Here is an 8,962-nt window from a genome sequence, read left to right as displayed (position 1 = left end):
TTTATTCTGACAAGCGGCAGGACAGCCTCCTTCTTTGGTGAGGTGAGGGCTTTGCCTAAGTGTCAGCCCCTTTTTTTCTATCTCAATTTAAATCTTTTTTTTTTTCAGACCCCAATGCTAAAATACCAACTGATTAGAAAGAAAAACAGTACAGAACTTGTAGAATCTCAGCAACATGTGGGTTATGTGTCGCTGAGTCTTTTAAAGGTGTCTATAAAAAAGAGAGCAAAGACTTTCCTGCCAGTAAATAATCATTAGCCTGATGTAACAGGACAGGTTATAGTTCACATACATCTGGAGCTAAAGGCAATCGCAAATAAAGTGTATTGCGATTTTATATTCATTCATTCATCTTCTATACCACTTTATCCTGTGTACAGAGTCGCAGGGGGCTGGATTCATGGTACTATCCCAGGAGACTTAGGGCACGAGACGGGGTACACCCTGGACAGGGTGCAAATTCATTGCAGGGCACACACACATACACAAACACACACAATAAGGAACACCAGTTAACCTAATGTGCATGTCTTCAGACTGTGGGAAGAAACCAAAGGAAACCCATCGAGCACGGGGAAAACAGGCAGCTCCGTCAACACAGACCTGAGGTGGGACTCAAACCCTCGACCCTAGAGGTGCAAGGCCACAGTGCTAATCACTATACCACATTGCCACCAAACTTCAGATGTATACTTTACAAATCTTTTTTAACTGTCGTACATCTTCTCTGTCTCTATTTTACCACCAGGAGTTCTTTTTACATGCGGTACCTTTTTTATTTTATTTTTACCCACAATGATATGTTGTTTCACTTTTATTTTGGCTATAACGTGATAAAATGCTTTACTTATGTGATCAGATTTTTTATACATGCAGAAACATGCAGACTACATATAAAATGAATCTCGTTTCAATCTCATATTGCCTTATAGTTTTCTTCCTTGACATGTTTTTTGCAGGCAAGAAATAGTACATAACCATAGTCTGTTCTTTATTAGCATGAATCTAATAATCGAATTCCATAGCAGACAACCTTAAAGTAGAGCTTTAAGCTAGAGTAGCTTGTAATTATAAAATGGGAAAACACGTGAGGGTCAACAACAGGAAGTACTACAAGGTACAAGGTCACTTAGGTATGGAACCCATCCCAGGAGACTTTGGACACAAGGTGGGGGAACATCCTGGACAGGGTGTCAATCCATCCCAGGGCAAAGGGGTAATTCATCGCACCTTCATTTTATCTAATGCTTTAAAAGTCCCATATTTTAAACATTAACATGAATTTCAGAGCCCCCTTAAAGTTTCTGTGTCTGTGTGCTAAGTCATAGAACATCAGAGCTGAGCAACAAGCCGGGGTTGGAGCTCATCTTATATGAGGTCACAATAGGTGGAACATCTAATTGGCTTGTTTAAGCTCCCGCCAATCCAAAATAGAAAAAGGTAGGGGGAAAAAACAATGTTTTTGTAAAAACACTATAGAGACGTGAGTGTTTTAAAATTCTCAAAAGTCACTTAAATTAGGATTTATGTAAATAAACCTACTCGAGAAACAAAGAAATAAAATTAATACTCAGTGGGTATGAGTAATCATGCATCTGCTAAAGTAGAGCCCTTAGTGTATAGCCACAAGAATATTGCATAAATAGACAGACAGAAAAAAATATTTAAAAAAAAATATATAACAATATTTTAACACCGAGCCCATGTTTGACCCATGTCTCACCTTAGGTAGGGCTTCCTGATTAAGATCTACACTTTAACTGGCCCTGTGACAGCTTGCAGTGATAAAGTAGTGTCTCCGCTTGGTTAACAGCCTCCCAGCTGTTTTGGATAATGAAAGACAGTAGTCATGCAATGCTGAGTGTGAGAAACGCCAGCGCTTCCATTACAGTGTGTGTGTGTGTGTGTGTGTGTGTGTGTGTAAGGAGAAGGAGATTACTTTAGGGAAGGGAGGAGATGTAACATGTTACTCGCATCCATTAGGAAAGACTGTGCACTATGCTGGCTTGGCAGATCTACTTTATCAGTTCGTTGCTGAGAAATGAAATTTACACAGATTGAAAATGCTGATAATGTGACATTCAATACCACATGTCTTACTTGTTTGACTGGGTTATTATATTTGTGAAATGTAACATGAAGCAACTGTATTTGATAATTAGTAATAACATACTTAGACATATGTAGATGTTTGGACTTTATAGTTACAGTAATTTCCGGACAATGAGTCACTCCAGAGTCGAAGAAACATCTATCTAAATATCAATAAAGTGAAACGGGGGTGGAAAAGATTTTATTTTGTCATCTTCTTTGTTTACAGCAGCTTTTTACAAATTTGTAAATTTTAGAACATGATCAAATAATGAGTTTGATATAATAAAGATCTAAATATATCCGTATGATAAGTATAATTCCTTTTACTATTCATTTGTAGTCAATGTACTGTATTCCTATCAGGATTACACAATTATTTTTCAATTCAAAGAATTACAACATAAGTACAGGACTCCTTGTATTAGACATTCAGACAACATTTATTAACCAAATAAGCAATAATTAATATTAATTAGCTAGAAAATTCCAAATGTTAATAATATAATAGATATTCCTATAAAGGTTATTCCAGAACGCTTTGGTGGAAACAGTATTAAACTATTATTTTATAGCTATTTTTTAAAGCTTATTTACCTGTGTTTTATGAATAGATATTATCTATACATCCCCTGTCTTCTGTAAAAAAAAAATTATAATAAAATAAAATAAACTTTTTTTTCTCTATATTCGAGAGATAACCCAAAGAGATATATTGATCTGTTTCATGCCATGAAGAGCTTTTTGATAATATAATCTGTTTTCAGATTAACAGATCAAACATTTATCTGTTGTAAATGTGACAGTAATTTAGTAGATGTAAAAGTAGATAAAAAATTAGATCAAACATTCTAATGGTTAAGAATTGTGTTAAGAAAGAATGGTAAAAAAATTATTTATTTATTTATTTATTTATTTATTTATTTAGTTAGTTAGTTAGTTAGTTAGTTAGTTAGTTAGTTAGTTAGTTAGTTACTTCATTTCAAATTTATAATCTAGACCTTGAATTAGACCTTGGGAGCATTTTTTTTTTAATTATAACTTTTTAAAAAGGAATCTCTTCAACACAAATTTTCTTGGTAAGGTGTAAAACTAGACAAGGACACTCTGCAAAAACATTCTCGTAAACCTCACCACTGAAAAAAAGGAAATGTACAGAAGGCATCCATTACAAGCAAGAGGATTTTCCTGTCAAAGCGCTGTATTGTCTGCCTGGGATCACGCCTCATGTTAAGATGCGTAATATCGTATGTGCTGTGGTTTCCCCTTCCCAAACAGTCGCATCACCTTCTCACCCTACATATAACAAAGTAACCCAACCTTAAGGTGACACCGTGGCTCCAGACTGCAAAGCTGCTGTGGGATTTACAGAACAATGTTCCCTTAGTGACTTAGAGAGGAAGAGCCCTATGAAGTGAGGAAAAAAAAAAAAGATGTGGGATTTTAAGGGCCGGGCCGTTGTTCTGAACTGCTGCCACACTGCACTGTAATGGAAGAGGTTACAGTTCTGGGAAGCGGGTGTGTATCTGGCTGAAATGGAGTCTGTAATAGCGTCCAGCAAGCAGGATGAATATGAAATTACGCACCACAGATTGGCGTGGTATTGTGTTCGAGCCTGTGCCAGCTGGCTCAGTGTAAATCCTAATGTTACACACTTTTAATTCTGCTATCACAGCATCGCTGGCTTGTTTTCAACATGGTTACTTTAATAATTTATAACAATGTCCTGTAGTGTTCTATGCGATGAACGAAGGAAGCTCAGTAAGTTATGGATGTGAATTTAGATTGAAACACAATCTCATGCAAAATTCATTCCAATTGTGATAAGCAAAAGAAAAAAAATTATTTCTTGTAAATGCAGCGGCGAAAAATAAGCACTGCCAAAAAATAAATAACAAAAATAATAATCTAAGCAAAACAGTTTACTTAACTTTCAAAAAACTTTCCAGAAACTTTTTCAACAAAAAACAAACAACCAAACAAATCATTTAGATTATCTGCAAGCACAGTACATGCATTTCCCTTAATACAATAACACGTTTCTGAAAATGAACAAATATAACAAAATTCAATTTAAAATCTTATAGTCAAAAGCAGCACATCAAACGAACAGAATTAATATATTACTTTGAATGACAGAAAAACAGTTTAATGAACATTAAAAGCAAAAAGTTGCACATCAAACTACATGCTAGCTACATGCTAGTAACTCCATGTACTTGCTAGCTAGTTACCTGGAAACTTTTTCTTTTTAATTATGTTAACAAGCAAAAGCAGAAAAACAGACAAACTAAATGTAATATAGCGTTGCTTTCTTAACAACATTTTTGGTCCACTTTTCCTCGTTTGTGCTTCTATGTTTAGTCAGGTATGAACATTTCATGATTATGCTAGTTAAGTTAGGTCCCTAATTTTATGTAAATGCCCATATATTTTGTTTGAGTGGCCTCTGATATTTACTCTTACATAAAGTATTTCTTTAAATATATGTTTTTTTCATAAATATTTAAAAAATGACAGGGACCTCTGGTGGTCTGGTGGCCTTAAGCACATTAAGCACAAAAGAGCCGAATAAGAAGTCTTAGATGAATATGTTTATTATTTTCCCCCATTGCCCTTAACCTGTTATGACTGAGTTAACTCAGTTAAATGCTTAGTCATCTGCGCCCGTAAAATTGTGCTGGAGAACGTCATACACGTTTTATATCTCCTGCATGTATCTATTTATGTACAACACACAAGTACACACAAGTACTACACAATAATTGCAACTTCTCAAACATGTCCTCAAGCCTTTTATAGGCATGTTGATGAATAGAAACACTTCATAATCAAGCCTGTTTGCCTTTCATCAAGCAGATGTCCTTATGCCTACCATGCCATTGGGTGATCCTTAAATACCTGCCTGTATTGTGTTCTCCAGATTCCAGGTTGCCCTTTCATCATGGTAAATCAGAGAAGCCAACCAACGAGCGATGTGATTACAGGGTACAGACCAGTCACCTCAAAGCTTTCACGACCAATCTCAAGACTATATGACCGTCCTGGGAATGAGCCCGTGTGAAGAATAGTCTGTCTGTTGGAAACTGTTGCCTCAGGGCTTGGCTCAGATTGAGGACTTTGAAAGAGCCTGGATCGATGGCTTCATCTCCGAATGGCAGAAAGCCACATGTACAAGCCTGTGCGACATCGACACATTTTACCTTCAGTGAGCGAAGGTTAATGTGCGGCCATATGCCAAGAAGAGAAGGGCTGCCATGTCTTTTTTTGTTTTTGTTTTACACACTCAGTGTGTAAAACAAAAGAACATTTGTAAGGTTATGGCACGTAATAAAATGAATCAAACTGGAAATGTAGTGCTCTTTCTGTGTTTCATTGCTGTAGGATATTTTTTATTTGATCCATTGCAAAAATAAATGCTGTATACAGAAAATATTCTCTGTGCATTCTCATTCTAGCAAACCTTCATCTGTTTCATTTTTTTTATCTGTTATTATGGCTTTTGTTATGTTTTATAATGAATTATAGATAATTGAGCGGTCTGAATTTTGCAGTTCGACCGACATCTGTTGTTTTTAATTTGGGAAGTGTGTCCACATGCGGACTATAAACGAAGGGATTTCAATCAGCAAGATAAAAAAAAAAGTTCTTAAGAAACAATAGACTTTTCATTTCCTTACATTATTTATGTATAATTTGGCAATGTATTTATATGCCTGAGCCATAACAATAAACAAACATAAAAAAAATCAGGTTGCTTATTTTCTAGTTGCCATTCAATGTCATTAACTATCCAGCTAACATAGCATGACAGTTGTTTAACAAATTCTGTCATCACATATTTTGCTTTGTTAATCTACTGGTATTACATGTGTTGCATCTGATTCCAGTTAGTTTTTCTCATTGCTTTGTGTAACTGTGAAGTAAAGTTTTATACAAACTATTTCTGTCCAAAGTCTACCACCAGCCATAGTAAGAAGAAGTACCAGTGTGAAAGGACATTCACAAGGCATTTTCTCTTCCTAAATATGGAGCACATACTGTACATATTGCTTATGGGATTTATCAGTGGCAATTGATCATTGGGCCACTTTTTCTTACCAATAGTGAAGTTTACAGTGTGTATTACATAATGAAATTATTTCGATTCAGTATTATGTGCATGCAGTTTTTTTTGTATCATGCCATACTTGTATTATAGTTTTTCATCATATTAGATAGTGTAATGAGTACTCTCTCAGAATGAATAGTAAAATTTGTAATTTTCCTTTATGTTCATTCTGAATTGATGTCAAACCTCACCCTTTCTGCTCACTATTCTAAGAGGTTTTTGTTGTAGGGCCAGAACGCTGAACATTCTGTACAGTCGGGATTCAAGTTAAAGCTCTTTGAATTAAACTGAAAACAGATGTCAATAAACTTGTTTGTGCATTTCAGGAGAAATAATTCGATGTAACTAAAAGTCAGCATTAAAGTAATGAGGCTTTAAATGCATCAAAACTGCTTCATGAGAACATAACATAACCGTTGTAGCATGGAACGAATGCCAGCTGCTATAAGTCAAAGTCTTGTATATTACCGTGTGCTAATGCATCACTTCTGGAATGTTGCTGTTTCCAATAAGCGTTCCAATAAGCGAAGCCAAGGCCAAACGGGTGGACCAGTCGAGCTTTATTTATGTGCCTTCGTACAATGCTAAATTATGTGAAATACATTCGTTAAGCAAACTCCCAGTGACACTAATCTGAAGAATGCAGACTCCCTCCTGAGGTCAGTAATTGGGTCTTTTCTCCCCTCCTCCATCTCTCTTCTCCAGCAGCAGGTTTAGACCTGAAATGCATCCTCCCTTCAGGCCAACCAAAAAAAAAAAAAACGTGCTCTCTCTCTCAGGAAGTTAATTCTCACCCAGCTACCCTCCGAGTACAGTTATGGAGACTTTTAAAAAAAGAAAACAGAGAGAGAGAGGTCCCGCTAATGTGTCAGTCTTATAATTCCAATAATAACATACTATCCTGTACCTAAGCATCATGATAAGAATGTCTGCTGAACTAAATATAACCTCTTCTTTGGTTTCCTCCTATCTTAGAATGCCTTAAGGGACAAAAACCAGGACAAGGGCTGCAGTTTTCCATACTGGTACTGTTTGATAAGGAATACTAAAAACACATCTGACCCACGTCATAAGTCCTGTAAATGCACCGTTTAAATAAATAGTCATATCAAGTGGGGTGACTTTATTAGAATATTGGTTAGTGCAGATGTGCTTGCTTGTGGTTACAATGATAAATCTGAAGTCCTTTTAAAGCTCAAAATCATACAACATAATTTTTTTTATGTCGTAAACCATGCAGGACCAAAGAAAAAAGAACATAAATGCCACAACATGATTTGACAAGAACTCAAAGAATGTATTTTAGCTAAAGGGCATAACTAATATATATAGGATAAACACTATATATATATATATATATATATATATATATATATATATATATATATATATATAAGATCTGTTTAGTTGAATCGAAACTGGTATTTTCCATACAGTATGTAGGCTCATCATTCATTAGCATCATCTTCACTTCACACAAAGCATTACATACCTAAAGTTTCTAAGATGCATCTCCATATTTGAGTATTTTTTTTAGATATCTGCCAGTGTGAACATTTTTTTTCTTTCTGAGCTGTACTAACAATGCAAATTATAAACCCATTTAGACCCATACAGAGGCTTGCGCTTGCTCTCACAGGAAACTCACATTAATGGCCGGTTTCAGGACAGCTGCTCCTAAAAAGCCACTCAACAGGAACAATGGCCTGAGAGTTTTTGGCCAACGTTGTCAGAGCCAAGGCCATGTTCCAAACATTTCCCAACAACCCCTGCACCTCCCTCCTCCTCAATGTCCAATGCCTAATCCCCTCAAAGCCCCATGCCGGCAAAAAAAGAAGGGAAAAAAAAAGAATTACAGAGCAAGGGAAGGGGAGGGACAGAAAGCAAAAGCTGCCGTGTTAACCAGCTTAACGCAATTAAAATTTATTTAGGGCTTACAAGGAATCCTTTCACTGGTGAATAAATCAGAGTCGAAATGACACAGCTCAGGTGGAAGTGCTGTTTTTCTTTTTGTTTTGTTTTTTTTCCAACACTGTTCTTACAGAAATTTCGTCTCCCTGTAATTATCCGGTCACACCTCCAGCATTTGGGGGCTCCAGGTTGGAGAAGGAACGCCCCAGTCTTGGTGCTTGGAAACTTTACCACCTCAATACCGAAATATTTTTTTTCCTGTGCATGTAATCACGTTGTTAAAACAGATGCCAAGGAGACACTCTGGGTTCTGTTCAAAACAGGGCTGAAGCGATGTTCCACTGGTGCATCATGTCTATGCCTCAGGCTTTCACTTAGCTGGTGGTGAAGGCACTGTGCAAGAGAAGAACATACAATTAAGTGCCATTAGTGTGTGGTTAATTGGATGCTAATTAGGATGTCATGATCCAAAAAAACAAGCCTAAGTACTCTCTAGTTCTGCATGAATACGTGCACTCCTTCATAAAACATACTAACAAATGTAGTTGGCTTTCATCCCTGCAGACATAGGGTTTGTCATCATGTCTAAGTCTCTTGTAATTCGAGGTCAAAACTAATTTAATGTTCTTCAGAACAGGTTTGCAGATCAACCCACACCCAGGACGAGAATATTTGTGCGTCAGAAATGGAGAGTGCTTTGCTTGGAAATGTCGAAGAGGATTTTCTTCTTCATATCCTTAGTGGAAAATGTAATCCCAAGTTACTTCAACGATGAAAGGAATTACAAAAATATGAGCGTACACCCAGCAATGTATTTTAAATTTATCCTGAAAAAGATCAGCACAACTT

The sequence above is a fragment of the Clarias gariepinus genome, chromosome 21, assembly GCF_024256425.1.
Source record: "Clarias gariepinus isolate MV-2021 ecotype Netherlands chromosome 21, CGAR_prim_01v2, whole genome shotgun sequence".
NCBI classification, from domain to species: Eukaryota; Metazoa; Chordata; class Actinopteri; order Siluriformes; family Clariidae; genus Clarias; species Clarias gariepinus.
This window is presented reverse-complemented; position numbering follows the sequence as displayed.